Below are 17759 nucleotides of genomic sequence, written 5' to 3' on the forward strand. Positions count from 1 at the left end.
TCTTTCTTTTAATATCTATCCCTACAGATTCACCGACGCCACCACATCTTCCAAGGGACTTCCCAAAACTTGCAGGGGCTGGCCCCCCGCGCCTCACCTCCTTTCCTGTTCCTCAAAGCTAATTTTGAATTTTCTCTGTGCTCACTCCAGGGTGCAAAATACCACTATCAACATTCACAAAATCATGACAAATACCTCCACTATAAACTAAGACTGTCGGACCTCAGCTGTATCCTCTGCATTGCTGGGCAACCCTTATATTTATCTTCAGTTGATGCCTATCAAATTCTCCACAGCAGCTGCTATAAAATTTTTCCACTCTCCTTAAGCCCCAAATTCCACCTCTAGGCCCCCTCATGCTCAGCAAAAGCTTCTCTCTTCTACATAACTGGAGAAACAACAGTGTGATCATGAGATGCTTTGTCTTCCTTCATCCTCACCTCAAAGCTCTTCTATCTCTTTGCCTTTACAGTCGTGCTCAGCTCCTTACCAAGTGGAATAACTGCCCACCCTCCTTTCCAAAGCCAAATCCTATATCTATACTGTACCAGTTATCCAATGTTTCTCTCTCTCCTTTGCTCCTTCTTTTCACCATATAGGAATGCTTAAAACTCTTTAGACCAAAGAGATATTATTTCATATTACATTATCAGCCAACATATGCTAAGCATTTACAATGTGGCAAGGGCTGTTGTAGCACTTCAGTTAATCCTGACAATAACCTTTTGTGTTCTTGATATTATATTCCCTATTTTACAGACCAGGAAATGGAGACTAGTAAAATTGAAAATTTGCTCAAGGTCACAGAGTTTTCTCCTTCCCTATAAATGCCAAAGAATCTAAACTTCTTTTTTCCAAAGTACCTAAACTTCTTTGATTCTTTCTTCCTCTCTTCATTATTTCGTTTCTTTCTTCCTCTGTGTTTCTATAGCATGTGTCCAAGTCCTTCATTGCTGCTCCAATCACAGAGACTTATAATCAAGCACTACTGTCCACATAAATGGTGATTAACATACATCACACACACATACATACAAAACAATACTATTAACTACTTTTTCAGAATGTGTTTGTTTTGCTTAGGGGCAGTATATGAAAAAACATATCAGTACTGCCCTTTTCTCTTTTACTTAGCTGCAATCATTTTTATAACTTTTCAAGCCCATGCAGTTTTAGAATTATACAAAAGAAAGGAAAAAACTGAGTACATTTTCTTGGGTTTGAAAAGTACTCACAGCCAGGGTATTTTCTTTAGTTACCTAACCTAATCCCATGGTCCACAGCTTGGCACAGTCTCCATGGCTCTCAAGAGGAATTTTGTCTGAACAAGGACAAGATCAAGCCCCGAAAGGAAGAGCATACAAGAGTATCAGCTGAAACTGCTTCCCCATCAGGAAGGCCAAGGCTGACAACAGGTCAGCTGAGGAAACAAACATTTCCTCCATTGACAAGTGTTTAATTGGACATTTTGAAAATCTAATGTCATGTATGCAGATGCAAATGTTTGAAGAGTTGTTTACAGTGTGGTTTGTGCCAGACAGGCTCCATTGCCAAGCCAGCACACAGCCTCCCATTATTCCGCTGGGCTCTGCTTCTAAAGAGGTTTCAGGGCTCTCTGAGCCTTGTAAATTTCCACATCCAAAGACTCATCTGTGTTTTCGAAGCAGAGTCCTTCTTCCCTCGTGAGTAGACATTAGTCCAACCCCCGCCAATCTCTGTTACTGCCTGTTCTGGTTCAAAAAAGAGTTTGGAAAAATGACTTGAGAGGTGATTATCTCTAGAAAGTTTAGCATTGAGGTTTTAATAGTTTTGGAAAACCAACAAAAACAAAATGCCATACTCCAGTTTCCTGCCCAGAAACTGGGTTTGTCTTAGCTGATTTAATTATTTTGAGAATTGTTTCTGTTATTCATTGATCCAGGAAAATAAAGATCAGCAAATAGACAAGTCCACCTTAACAGGCCAGTTGTAAGAATGCAGTTTTTTGTTTGTTTTTGTGTTGGCGTTGGTGTTGTTGTTATTTTTGAGTATAGGTCTCTCTTTGTTGCCCAGGATGGAGTGCAGTGGCATGATCATAGTTCACTGCAGTCTCGGCTTCCTGGACTTAGGAATCCTCCCACCTCAGCCTCCTGAGTAGCTGAGATCACAGATGCACACCACCATGCCCAGCTAATTTTCTGATATTTTTTGTAGAGATGAGGTCTTACTATCTTGCCCTGGTCCTGAACTGCTGGACTTAAGCAATCCTCCTGCCTCAGCCTCCCAAAGTGCTAGGATTACAGGCATGAGCCACCATGCCCAGCTAGAATGAGTTCTTGATTGGAAGAATAAACAAGGGTATACTACAAATTTACACTGACACTTAAGAACTGGGCCATTAATACTCTGCCCTGAAAAATGCAATGCATAAGAAGATGCAGCTATCACAACTTTTTATATTGCCTTCACTTTGTACTCCTCCTATTATTCCATATCTTCTTCAAGAGAAATTGTTAAATGTTAAAAGTTATAAGTTGAGAATACCCATTAATAACATTGTGTTTTTTGTTTTGTTGTGTTATGTTTGAGTTGGAGTCTTACTCTGTTGCCCAGGCTGGAGAGCAATGGCAGACTCACAGCTACTGTAGCCTCAACCTGCTAGGCTCAGGCAATCCTTCCGTCTCAGCCTTCTAAGTAGCTGGAACTGCAGACGTGCATCACCACACCGGGCTAATTTTTTGATTTATTGTAGAGACAAGATCTTGCCATGTTGCCCTGGCTAGTCTCAAACTCCTGGGCTGAGGCAATCCTCTTGTCTTGGCCTCCTAAAGTTAGGATTATAGGCATGAGCCAACATGCCTGGCCAAGACCATTGTTCACATATCATGTAAGGATATTTAACTGAAGAACAAAAGAATGAATCAAAACTCTTGCAAAAGACATATTTAATAAAGGATTATTATACAAGCCATACAGAAAACACTTAAAACTCAATGAGAAGACCAACAACCTAATATAAAAATGGACCAAAGACCTTAATAGACACTTCATCAAAGAAGATGTGCAAATGCCAAATAAGTATATGAAAAGATGCTCCCCATCATGTCACCAGAGAAATGCTAATTAAAACTATACATCTATTAGAATGCCCAAAATCTGTAATGCTGACACCACCAAATGCTGGTCAGGATGTGGAGCAATAGAAACTCTCATGCATTGCCGATGGAAATGCAAAATGGCACAACCACTTCAGAAAACTGTTTGATGGTTTCTTTAAAAACTAAACATAAGCTTAACATACGATCCAGCAATCACAGTGCTTAGTAGTTACCAAAAGAGTTGAAAGCTTATGTTTACTCAAAAAACCTCACAGTAGGGGAAGGATAAAGAAACTGTAGTACATTCAGACAACGAAATATTATTCAGCGCTAAAAACAAATGAACTGCCGGGCTCGATGGCTCAGCCTGTAATCCCGCACCTTTGGGAGGCTGAGGTGAGTGGATTGCCTGAGTCCGCGGGTTCGAGACCTGCCTGGGCGGCAAGACCTCATCTCTACAATAAAATCAAAAAATTAGCCAGGCGTGGTAGTGTGCACCTGTAATTCCGGGGAAGGCTGAGGCGGAAGGATCGCCGGAGCCCAGCAGGTCCAGGCTGCAGTGGCTGACAGTGGCCACTGCACTCTAGTCTGGGCGACAGAGTGAGACTCCAACTCAAAACAAACAAACAAACAAAAAAACAAATGAACTATCAAGCTATGAAAAGACAAAGAAGAAACATAAAATGCCTATTACCCCAAGGAAAGGAGCTAATCTGAAAGGATTACACACTATGTGATCCCAACTACAAAACACTCTGGAAAGAGCAAAACCATGAAGGCAGTTAAAAGATCAGTGGTTGGCAGGACTTAGAGGAAGGGAGGGATGAACAGGAGGAGTACCAAGGATTTTAGGGCAGTTCAAACCCATGAAAGTAAATCAAGAGTAAACTCTAATGTAAACTGTGGGTTTTGGGTGATTATCATATGTTAGTATAGGTCTACCAATTGCAACAAATGTACCATTCTGGGAGGGAGGGATGTTGATAAGGACCAGGCTATGCATGTAGGGGCAGGGAATGTATAGGCTATCTATGTACCTTCTCCTTAATTTTGCTATGAATCTAAAACTGCTCTAGGAAGGTAAAGTTTTGTTTTGTTTTACAAAACTCTGCCATTTGTTTTATACTTGCCACATTTATTTTTGTAATCCAATGGTCTCCATTGTTAAAAAAATGTCATAAGAAAAATATTAGTACTAATTAATGCATTCATTTGTTCATACTGAAAACATTAAATCATTACCTACTATGGTCAGAGCAACTGTCACTGTTTCATATGTACAGAAATAAAGAATATATCATCCTTGGTCTCAGAAAGCTAGTGGAAGAGGAAGGCAAATGATCATTACATAAAACGAAAGGAAATAAATATAAAAATTATCTCTAGATAAGGAAAAATAACAGAGAGTATGGTATTTCACCTCAGCCTTGCAGGAAAAATGAATTTTCACAGTTATTGGGGGAAGAAGGACATTTAAAGTTAAAGAACAGCAATGAGCAAGGGTATGGACACTGATTATATGTTCACCAGAAATCATAAAGCATCTAGAAAAGATGGCAAATTATAAATCACTAGGGAGAAGTTTAAACACACACACACACATGCATATCATATATTCATCAGAAATCACAAAGCATCTAGGAAAGCTGGCAAATTATAAAGCATTAGGGAGAAGTTTAAACACACACACACACACACACACACACACACACACACACACACACACACACAATGTATTCCTAGCCCCATTTCAGACCTACTGATTCAGAACCTACAAGAAGTAGGATAGAACCCAGAAATCTGTCGCCCGGACTGGAGTGCAGTGGCCGCTCCCGGCCACCGCAGCCTCGCCTACTGGGCTCCGGTGATCCTTCTGAGTAGCCTTCTAAGTAGCCGGAATTACAGGCATGTGCTACCACGCCTGGCTGATTTTTTTTTTATTTATTGTAGAGGTGAGGTCTCGCTGCCCAGGCAGGTCTTGAACCCGTGGGCTCAGGCAATCCACTCACCTCAGCCTCCCAAAGGCGTGGGATTACAGAATGAGCCACCGAGCCCGGCAGATCATCTAAGAAATCAGTATTTTAAAAGTCTTCCTAGATGATCTGTTATACATTCATAAATATAGAATACATGGAGGAATATAGTAGGTGTTATGGGCTAAATTGTGTTCTCCAAAATTCATTTGTTGAACTCTAACTCCCAGGACCTTGAAATGTGACTGTTTTTGGAAATGGGGTAAAATGAGACCATTAGATGGGTCCTAATATAATCTGACTAATGTCTGTATAAGAAGAGGAAATTTGAGCACAAAAAGAGATACTAGGTATATGCATGCACAGAAAGAAGACTATGTAAGGACACAGAGAGAAGATGACCACTCTCAGAATAAATCAAACTTGCAGACACCTTGATCTTGGACTTCAGTCTCCAGAACTGTGAGAAAATTAATTGATGTTGTTTAACCCATTCAGTCTACAGCATTTTGTTATGGCAACAATAGCAAATACAGTAGGTTCATGCACTAGGAATGCACCTACAAATATATTTTAATTCTAGATCTTTAAGAACCTTAAATACCATATTAGGAGCTAAGACTTTATTCCACAGGAAATTTTTCCAAAATGTAGGTCTTTTGAGAAAGGAAGTAACATGTTCCAACGTGTGATCCAACACTTGAGGCAGTGTAGAGGATGAAGTGGTTTAAAAGATGCTGCCTGAGCCGGGCTCGGTGGCTCATTCTGTAATCCCGCGCCTTGGGAAGCTGAGGTGAGTGAATTGTCTGAGCCAGCGGGTTTGAGACCCGCCTGGGCGACTTGGTGAGACCTCATCTCTACAACAAATCAAAAAATTAGCCGGGTGTGGTAGCGCATGCCTGTAGTTCCAGCTACTTGGATGGCTGAGGCGGAAGGATCGCCGGAGCCCAGGAGAGGCCACTGCACTCCAGTCTGGGCGACAGAGTGAGACTCCAACTCAAAAAAAAATCAAGATCAGCTTACCTGGAACAGAAGCTGCTAGAGTCATAAACTTGTAGGAACACTGAAATGGAAGTTTTCACAAATTACTGGAGGCTGAGCATAGACTAGTGTAAGAGTACAAAACACTTGGGGGCACAGTCTTGGTGAGGGAAGGTACGCACAATTTGGGGTAATAATAAGACAACTACAACAAAGGGGCAAGGACAGAAGAGAAACTAAAGTATCAATGAATATTAATAATGGCTAACACTGACTAAGCACTTACCATGCGGTAGGTCTGCCCAAAGAGTTTATGTTTCTTAACCCTTACAGCAACCCCATAGGTCAGTGCATCATATTCTATTGCTGTTGTAACAAATTACCACAAGCTTGGTGTCTTAAACAATAAAAAAGTATTATCTTACAGTTGTGTAGATCAGAAGTCTGACACTGGATGCACCAGGTGAAAGCAAGGTGTCGGCAGCGATGCATTACTTTCTGCAGGCTCTAGAAGAGGACCTGTTTCCTTGCCTTTCCCAATTTCTAATGGCCACCTAGGTTCCATGGCTCATGGCTGCCTTCCTCCATCTTCAAAGCCAGCAACACTGCCTGTCTCTGATCATTCTTTCATAATCACATCTCCCTAACTCCCTGACCTCCTCTTCTGCTTCTCTCTTCCACTGTTAAGGACCCTTGTGATTACATTGGGCCCACCAGGATAATCTCCCTATTTTAAGGCCACATGATTAGCAATGTTAATTTCATCCACAACCTTAATTCCCCTTTGCCATATAACCTAACATATTCACAGGATCTGGGGAATAAGACTTAGGCATCATAAGGGAGTAGGGGAGACAACATTCTGCCCACCTCAGACAGTAATAATTTTTATCCTTATTTTACAGATGAAGAAAGTGAGGACTAGAAAGTATATGGGATTGACCCAAGGTCACACAGGTAATAGTGCCAGAGCTACATTTGAATACAGAACACTTCAAAGCCCATGATCTTAACCATTAAACTACAGGAAATGCAAGATACTAGTGAGTGATTAGCTTAAGTGGCAAACCCTAAAATTTGCACTGAATAGGCAATGGAGTGGATTCAGAATAGTGCTGATTTCCATGATGTACCATCTGCTTCTCAAATAACTTAATTGCTGTTTATGATACCTCCATTCATTTTCCAGCCTCCTATGGTCCCCTGGTTTTCTCCAAGCTTTAGCTCAGAAAAGCTAATTAAAAGAAAAATTCTATGCAAGTACAGCCAGGTGTTTTAGATTGTAAATCTTGAAATACATACACACATCATTAATGATTTAAAATACTCAAACGTAATACAGCTTCAGATTAGTTATGTATAACATAGTTCCAATGTATTCTAATAATTAAAAAAGAATATCAAAATGATTCTCTGAGCACAAAAGAGACATATGTATATAAAAGTGGAAGATGAATTATATGAGAAGCTTGACAGCTCATGAAACAAGAGAGGTTATCTCTTCATTCCGTTTTTACCCTTTCAGCCTCTTACAAAGTTAGCTGAAAATATGGGTGAAGCCAGTGGACTAGCTTACAGTCACAGGGTCAGTAAGAACAAGAAGGACTGTGGAATTCACTGAAGTCTTCATTTTTTTTTTTAAATAATCTCTCATAAATTCTAAAAGAATGAAGCAAATTTTCTGCATATATATAGAAGTGACATTAGCAAGATGGCAGAACAGGAAGTCCCAGTCTTTATTTCCTTCCACAGAAAATCCGACTAGCAATTGTCCACAGACAAAAACACATTTGTGAAAACCTCAAAACTTAGAAATGAAATGGTGACATCTGCATGGGACACAGAACCAAATGAAAGGTACATTAGGAAAATAAGAGGAACAGTGTCACTTTGACCATGTCACCCCTCTCACTCCTCCAAGTCAGCACAGTGACACACAGAGAAGATCTCCCTGCTTCCATAGTGTTGACAGTGATAAAAGAGAACCAGAGTTTCTAGACATTCAGCTTCCCTAGCATCCTGAGACATTTCTCAGGAAGCACACTCCTTTCTCATCTTATGGGGAGCACTGGGGCTAATAACAGGGCTGGACCTTCTGGGATCAGGTAGAAACCAAGAAAGCAGGCAGAGTTCACAGGGACCAGTGTGCAAATCTTGGTGCTAGCTCTGTGTCCCTGCCAGCAGTGACACCCAGAGATACCAACCAATGGCCCAACTCATCTGCAAATTCAAGTTCACTGCTTACAGAAACATGGTGGGAAGTTCAGCCTGGCTTCAGTCGCTAGATGGCCAGCTTCCATGCTCAGCCTCAGAGCTAATCTCTTCCATGCTCATGCCCACCCCAAAGCCCCTCCCAGAAGGAAGATGTCAGTCACAGAGCAGTTCTGTAAAGCACAGAAGTTGGAACTGCCCAGCCTGGGACTACAAAAAGTGACTCAGCCCATGCTTACAGCCAGCCCTAAGATCCTGCCCAGGAAGAGAGGGAAGCTACAACTGTGCATTTCCGTAGAGCATAGCCTCTATATCCATCTATCCTGAGCTGTAACCTCAGAGCCCAGCCTGTAGTCCTGCCCAACTGCAGAACCCAAATAGCAGTACTATCCAGCAGGGAGTACACTCTGCAACCCTGTCCTATCAAAAGTGATCACAGTACCAAGCTAGTAGCTCCATCTGATTGTAGAGCTCAGTCAGTAGTCTCACCAGGCAGCAGAGCCTAGTCAGCAACCCCATCAGACCTCAGAGAAAAGTTAGAAGCCCAGCCAACTATACAGCAAGCTGCCTGGACAGGTTTTTCATGTAGATGAAAGTACCCTATTCTAGAGTGAAAAAATGTTACAAAAGGCATTTTTTAGTAAGAAAGAGAAGCAAGCACCAGGATTTAAAGCAGTTAATACCAGCTGGCCCAACCAGGATCACAGACTAGACTCAATAGTAAAGGTATTTAGAAAATTAAAAAAAAAAAAAAAAAAGAATACATGTAAATGCTGGAAGAGAAATATGTCTCTGCAAATGTGAAGAAACTAATGCAAGAACAAAAGAATTCCAAATATAAACAGTCCCCAACTTTCAGTGGTTCAATTTATGGGTTTTTTTTTAAAATAGGTATATCGAGACATAATCCCATTGTAAGTCAAGGAGTATCTGGATTTATAATGGTAAAACTTGTAATTTTTAAAAACTTTACTATGAGTTTATCAGGGTACTAAATGCACTTTTGACTTACAAAGTTTTTGAATGATGATGGGTTTATCACAACACAAGACCATTGTAAGTTGAGAAGCATCTGTAATCACCATAAGAAACGAATAAATATCCAATAACTAATCCAAAAAAATGAAGAGCTATAAAATGGCAGACAAGAAATTCCAGATAATTCTTGTCAAGACATTTAGTGAACTACATGAATATATGGATATAAAATTAAATGAAATTTGAAAAAAACACAAAAGCAGAATTGAGACTATAGAACAATAAATCCTAGAGATGAAAGTAAAATGATTGAACAGAAAAATTTAATAAAATCTTCAACAGTAGACTTAATCAAGTAGAAGAAAGAATCAATGAGCTTGCCAGATGTGGTGGCTCACACCTGCAGTCCCAGAACTTTGGGAGGTGGAAGCAAGAGGATTGCCTGAGCCCAGGGATTTGAGACCAGCCTGGGCAACTTGGTGACACCTCATCTCTACAATAAATCAAAAAATCAGCCAGGTGTAGTGGTATGCAGTTGCAGTCCCAGCTACTTGGGAAGCTGAGGCAGAAGGATCACCTGAAACCAGAAGAATGAGGCTGTGGTGGCCATGAATGTGCCACTGCACTCCAGCCTGGGCAACAAAGTGAGACTACAACTAAAAAAAAAAAGAATCAGTGAGCTCAAAGACAAATCATTTGAAATTATCAAGTCAGAGAAGCAAAAAGAAAATTAAAAATGAAAAAGATGAAGAAAGCCTATGGGGATTATGGCAAAGAACAAATCTTCACATAATAGAAATTTCATAAGAAGAAGAGAAAAATGGCCAGAAAACATATTTTTAAAAAGATAAAATAATGGCTAAAAACTTGCCAACTCTGAGGGAAAAGGCCAACATCCAAGTATAGGAAACAGAGGTCTTGCAGTTAAATTCAATCCAAAGAACAATTCACAAATACATATAACATTCAAACTATCAAAAAACAAAGACAAAGAAAAAACTCTAAGAGCACCAGGAGACAAGAAACATATAACCAACAAGAGAGTCTCAATACAGTGATGAGCGGATTTCTCAGCAGAAACCCTGCAGACCAGGAGAGCATGGGATGATGTATTAAGAGTGTTGGGGAGAAAAAAACCCCTACCAACTAGGAATAATTTAACTGGCAAAGTTGTCCTTCAGAAATGAGGGAAATTAAAAACTTTGCCAGAAAAGCAAAAGCTAAGGGAGTTCATGACCACTGGGCCTGCCTTACAGTAATTGCTAAAAGGAAATCTTTAAGCCGAAATGAAAGACTTCTAATTAATAACATAAAACAGGTACATGGTAACTCACTCCTATAATCTCGGCTCTTTGGGAGACTGAGGCAGGAGGATTGTTTGAGACCAAGAGTTCAAGACCAGCCTGGGCAACATAGTTAGGCCTCATCTCTACACAAAATCAAAAAATTAGATGGCATAGTGGTGTCTGCCTGTAGTCCCATCTACTCAGGAGGCTGAGGCAGAAGGATTGCCTGAGCCTAGGAGATCGAGGCTGTGGTGAGCCATGAACATGCCACTGTGGGTGACAGAGTAAGATCCTGGCTAAAAAAAGGAAAGAAAGAAAAGCTTCTACTAACCAAGAGGCAGCAGACAAGTTTCTAGACATCATTAAGAAAATCACTGAGAAGAAAGAATATTTGCCCGAACAGATTTTTAATGCAGATAAAAGTGACCTATTCTGAAGTGAAAAAATACCACAAAAGATATTTATTAGTAAGAAAGAGAAGCAAGGACCAGTATTTAAGACAAGAAGGGATAAGCTAACTCTACTGTTCCATAAAAATATAGTCAGGTTTATAGTCAAAACTGTCTTTTATCTGTAAAGCTGCTAACCCCTGAGCCTTGGTTGTGCAACCAGAAGACCTGGGCAATAAGAAAACTTTTTTCTGGATTGGTTCCACCAATGCTGTGTTCTCATAGTCAGGAAATACCTCGCCAGTAAGGGACTTCCTTTTCAAATTCTTTTGATACTGGATGATTTCTTGGCCATTCAGAACGCTGAGTTCAACACTAAAGACATCGAAATGGTCTATTTGCCCTCAAACAAAAACATCCCTAATTCAGACTCTAGATCATGAGATTACAAGGACATTTAAGGTTCATTACACATTGTACTCTACAGAAAGGATTACCAATGCTATGAAAGATAACCCTGATAGAATATTATGAAAGTCTGGAAGGATTACACCATTGATAATTTCATCATTGTCAATAGAAAAAGCTGTAAAAGTCATCAGGCCCTGTTTGAAACAGTAAATTGCTTTTCAAGAAAACTGTCCAGATATTGTACATGACTTCACAGGATTTATAACAGAGCCAATCAAGGAAATCATGAAAGAGATTGTGGATATGGGGAAAAAAGAAAAAGGTAGGGCATGGGGAGTTACTAATGAGTTTCAAGACATGGATCTTGGAGAAATTTAAGAGCTAATAGACACCACAGCAGAGGAATTAACAGAAGACAACTTAATAGAAATGAGTGTTTTCAAACCAGTGCTATATAATGAGGAAGAAGACGTAGAAGAAATGCAAGGGGGAAAAAACTGACATTAGAACAATCTGTCAGAAGGATTCCAATTATTTCAGACTACTTTTGACTTCTTTACAACATGGACCCTTCTATAATGTGGGCACTGAAACTACAGCAAATGATAGAAGAATTGATAATGCATAGAAGCCTTTTTTTTGGTCTAGAAACATTTTTAGAGAAATGAAAAAGCAAAGTAGTCAAACAGGAATTATGATATATTTCTGTAAAGTTACACCAAGTGTTCTTGCCTTTCTTTTTTTTTTTTTTTTTTTTTGAGTTGGAGTCTCACTCTGTCGTCACCCAGACTGGTGCAGTGGCCGCTCCCAGCCACCGCAGCCTCGACCTGCTGGGCTCCGGTGATCCTTCGGCCTCAGCCTTTCAAGTAGCTGGAACTACAGGTGTGCGCCACCATGCCTGGCTAATTTTTGATTTATTGTAGAGATGAGGTCTCGCCAAGTTGCCCAGGCGGGTCTCGAACCCACGGGCTCAGGTTTCTGCCATTCCTTTCTCGTCTTCCACCTCCTCCACCTCTGCCACTTCTGAGATGACAAGAATAAATTCTCTTCTTCCTCTTTCTCCTCAGCCTACTCAATATAAAGATGATGAGGATGAAGATCTTTATAATGATCCATTTCACTTAATGAATAGTAAATATATCTTCTCTTCCTTATGATTTCCTCAATAACATTTTCTTTTAATACAATATATAACATCTAACATACAAAATATGTGTTAATTGACTGATCATGTTATCAGTAAGGCAATCAACAGTAGGCTTGAGGCTATTAGTAGTTAAGCTTTTGGGGAGGAAAAAGTTAGACTCAAAAAACCCCACATCGTTCAAGAGTACACTACATAAGGAGTTTACTACATAAGGAACCCAAACAACTCAACAGCAAGAAATCAAGCAGCACTATTAAAAAATGGGCAAAGAACTGGAACAGAAATTTCTCATAAGAAGACATAAAAATGGGTAGCAGATATAGGAAAAAAATGCCCATCAGCCGGGTGTAGTGGAAGCCTGTAATCCCAGCACTTTGGGAGGCCAAGATGAGAGGGTTGGCTGTGCTCAGGGGTTCAAGACCAGCCTGGGCAACTTGGTGAGCCCTCATCTCTACAATAAAGACATTTTTTAAAAAAGAAAATATGTCCATCATCACTAATCAGAGAAATGCAAATTGAAACCACAGTGAGGTATCATCTCACCCTGGTTGGAATGACTAGTATCAAAAAGATAAAAAATAACAAATACTGGTGAGGATGCAAAAAAGGAAGTCTTATAAGCGGTTGGTAGGAAAGCAAATTAGCACAGCCATTATGGAAAACTATGAAGTTTCCTCAAAAAAGAAAACTAAAGATAGAACTACCATATGATACATCAATCCTACTTCTAAGGATATATCCAAAGGATTTCAAATAATTACATTGAAGAGGCATCTACAGTCCCATATTCACTGCAGCATTATTCACAATAACACAATGAACTACTACTAGTCAGCCTTTAAAAAGGAGGAAATTCTGTCATTTACAACAGTATAGATGAAACTGTAGGACATTATGCTAAGTGAAGTAAGCCAGGCACAGGCACAGAAAGACAAATACCACATGGCCTCACATCTGTGTGTAATCTAAAATAACACAACTCAGAAACATAGGGTAGAATGGTGCTTACAACAGGCTGAGAAGTGGAGAGAGAAATGTGGAGTGTTAAAGGGTACAAAGTTTCAATTAGACAAGAAGAATAAGGTTTTTTGAGATTATTGTACAGCATGGTAACTCTAGTTAATTATAACATATTGTATATTTTTAAATCTAAGAGAATAAATTTCAAATATTTTCACCATGAAAATGGTGTTTTAAGTAATGGATATGTTAGCTTGATTTAATCATCTAATCACTTTGTACCCCATAAATATAAACAATCATAATTTGCCAATTTCCAATAAAATTAAAAATTTTTAAAGACTTATTAAGGCAAAAAATATATACACATACATTCCAATAAATATCATATGCATATATGCTAATTATAGCATAAGTAATTATATATTGGATTACTATTAAAATATATTATTGAAAGGTTCCATATCCCTATATACCCTTATATAAATTATATGGTTCAGCCTAATTAGTTATATTATTCAAATCTTCTATATTACTATTTGGCTTTGTCTACTTGATTTGTTACGTAAAGCAACAAACCTAAGGTCTCCAACAAATTACTTTTCTCATACTTCTAACTATTCATTTTCTTTGTTTTGAAGATACATATACATTTTTAAATGTTTGACCCATAAAGAATCACAACTACCACTTCTTCCTTATAGAGCTTATCTTTTAGCAATACAAAATAACTCTGATTCTAGTATAATGCTCTTTGCTTTGAAATGTACTTGGTTTCATTTTAATACTGATGTGAACTCAAGGACAGTTTCCCTACCCTAGCCCACTATGTTGGTGGATTTACATTTGTCACTGTCTCTTGTCTCTTTGCGATCATCAAACTGAAAGCCAGTGCTGGGCTTGTCTCTCCATTTCCTAGCTGAACTTCACTTCATCCAGTGCCCTACTTGCAGGTGCTTTGTAAGTGGTAAAGGTGACCATACGGATTCAACTGCAAATCATGCTGTTCTATACGTTTTAAATGTTTCTAACTATTAGGGAACTCAGCTCCAGTTCCCCATCTTCATGTTCAATTACCAAGTTGGAAAAGTTTTCATATATAATAGATGTATACATAGCTTACAACAGATGTGACTGGCTTTAAGTAAACCCCATGTTTGAAAGTCTGGATTTATTCAGATAATATATTAAAGAGTAACTGGTTGTTCATTTTGAAAGGGAATATTAGCTTCATAAAAGAGTCATGAGGTTGTTTTATATTGTAGACTCCCCTATGGCATTGAAAGTGTCATTTGATGTCCACAAAAAGTCTCTATACAAACCCCTTTCATGCACATCTCTCCTGTGTATAACAGAATTGGGGCCCAGGATCCTTTCCATCACTGTCTCTCTCCCCAGAGATCTTGGCTCTTTGGGCCCTCAAATGGCATCTGCTTTACTTTTACATTTACATGATGTGATATGACAAGGAGTAGAAGGAATACACTGCAAAAGCCAAGGTTCCAAGACAAAACAAGGCTCTAATGCAGTGGACAGAGCAGCAGACTAAAAGTCAGAAGGCTGGGAGTTCTTGCCAGCCATGGGATCTCAGCCATCTGAGCCATCTGAGGCAAACTACAGCCTCCTTAATACCAGATATTTAGTTTATGAAAGAAAAATAATATGCCTGGCTGCACCTACTTCTGAGGTTCTTGCAACAATAAAATGTAAAATTGCTTTTTAAATAAAAGGTGCTATGCTAATATATTCTTTTTTCCAGGGAAGTCTAATACCACTATACACCAAGAGAACACTGCATCAATCTATTTCTTTGTTAACAACTGTTATAGAATTTCTTAACTGTTCTGAAAAATTCCTCCAAATCATTATCCTTTTCATTTTTATCTTGCTCTCCCTCTGTTATTCTTTGCTTAGTTCAGTCTCCAAACACATTCTCTGCAAAATGAGTTCAAGCCCTCTGCCCAACACCCACACCTCTGAACAATCTCCTGTTTGTCTCTTCCTAACAAACTGAATAAGATGAGAAATCAAAGCTTGTGGTAGTCTTACCATTAACGAAGTACAGGTATTTGGAAGAGTCAGCTCAAATTTCTTCTCTGTATTCCACATCTGCCTATATACCTGTGCCTTTAGCAATCACCACTCTGCTACACGCTTACCATTTCTTTATCTTTGATCCTTTGAACCACCCCCGTCTGTGTTTCTCTATTTCAGTTTCTCCTAGTGGCTTATAATAATCCCTCATTGTTTGAGTCTCCAGCTCTTCTCCTTGCCTGAAACTTATATAAGGATCAGAGTTCTAAGAGCTCACCTGAAATATGGCATAATGGTCATTAGCCAAGTCTCATGTATGTTTTTTCTTCTTTTTATGTAACATTAAATTGATGTATCTCTTTAGACTGAAGACCTGTCCTAATGTTTGGCAGAGGTCTCAAATGTGTGACATCACAGCACAGCTACAGTCAAGGTGGTATCGTGGGTCTCTCCACATGGGTGTTCCAACAGTTACTCTGCTCACCATCTTTCTCTGCATTCCTCTTCATCTTGTATTTATTATTCTCATTAGTGCCATATCCTTTTGCCCAGTTAAACAATTCCAAAACCTCGTATTATTTTCAAACTTATTTCCCATATCTAGCTAGTCATTAAATTCTGCCCTAAAAAATCTTTCAAACCTATCTTAATTTAGACAGTAATCCTATTTCATTTGGACAACAGAAACAGCAGCTTCATTTTCCTCTGGTCTCCTGCTCTTCCCTCCCCAGTTGCTCCAAAATATCATTCCTGTAGCTATTTTCTAAAGAAAATTCAGGCCAAGAGTGGTGGTTCACACCCGTAACCCCAAAACTTTAGGAGGCCAAGACTGGAATATTGCTAGATTCAGGGGTCAAGACCAGCCTCAGCAACAAAACAAGACCTCTCCTCAAAAAATGTTTTTAAATTAAAAATAAATAAAATTCAATCATATATCACTCCTCCACCTAAAATGGAACTTTAAAACACTAAAAAAGATTGTCTAGCCTATGATAAAGTTTAAATAACATGGCACTCAAAGACCACTGCCTGGCTGCCCAGTTGTCCTTCTAAGACCTCTCTACCACAGCCACACCGAGCCCCCACCTCCCTAGAAATGGGGTGCTCACACTCACCTCCCTTTCCTTGCCTTTGTCGTTCTCCCTGCTTGGAATGTCATTCACCCTCTGCTTGGCCATTAGGCTTTAAAACACAGTTCAAAATTCACCGGCTGTGTGAAGACTACCTAAGCACTAATCACATTTCTTTTCTGGGAGACTAAGCAGCCACCACTTCCACATCACCCTGTGGTGCAATTACTTGTGGGTGGGTCACTCTCCTACTTAAATTCAGTATCTCATTCATCTTTATCTGGCATAAAGTACACACTCAATAAATGGTTATTGGAATTATTATTTTCTGAATAAAATAAAAACTAAAGAAAAGTCCCAGAGATCTAGAAGTACACCAATCCAAATACTTTGCTGTATTTTTAAAAAAGGGCCCAGGAATAAAGAAAAAGGACTAATAATTTGACTGTAGCAAACACATGAATGGGTTGTTTGTTTTTAAAAGCTAAGTGGTTTAGGGAGGGTAGGGGAGAAAAGAAAGTACATTTTAAAGCTCTAGCTCCGGGGCAAGTAATAAAAATTGTTGCTTTAATGTTTTTTTCATAATATTGTGAGCAATGGGAAGGTCTATTCCATCACACCAGCCTTCGGGGCAGAAAGTTTCAGCCTCCTGAGTTAAATCAAACTGGCATCAGCTCTCAGTTTTTCAGGCGGCCACAACTGGTCTCTGCTTTCCACAGGGCTAAACTTGGCTGACAAAAAAGAAACAAAATAATTTTCCACTTATTTCATGGGCCCTCTCCTTTCATCTTCTGCTCTCATCAATTAATTATAAGGATTCTGGAAACCCATCTTGCATTCTTGTCTCTGGATTACACAGATGTAGGCATTGTGTTCTGTCTATCCTAGGAGATGTCCTTATAAAGAAGGAGGAGTACCTTACCAAGGACACAAAGCTAGTCCCAGAAACAACACTGTTTGGCACTCATGCTTCAAAGCCCTTAAGTGCCATTTGCGGATGACAGCTCTTGACGTTACCCATTCTATACTCCCTAAATTAGTAAGTCTAAACTAGTTAAAATTGGGATGCCTGGGCATCTAGGTCAAAATATACAAGTCTTCTAGAATTCCAATGAAGTTCAATATATATATACGTTTTGAGTTGGAGTCTCACTCTGTTGCCAGGCTGGAATGCAGTGGCATGCTCATGGCCACCACAGCCCCAACCGGCCAGGCTCCGGTGATCCGCCTCAGTCTTCCAAG

The sequence above is a fragment of the Carlito syrichta genome, unplaced genomic scaffold (assembly GCF_000164805.1).
Source record: "Carlito syrichta isolate Samal-C Ts95f unplaced genomic scaffold, Tarsius_syrichta-2.0.1 Scaffold306797, whole genome shotgun sequence".
Lineage (NCBI taxonomy): Eukaryota > Metazoa > Chordata > Mammalia > Primates > Tarsiidae > Carlito > Carlito syrichta.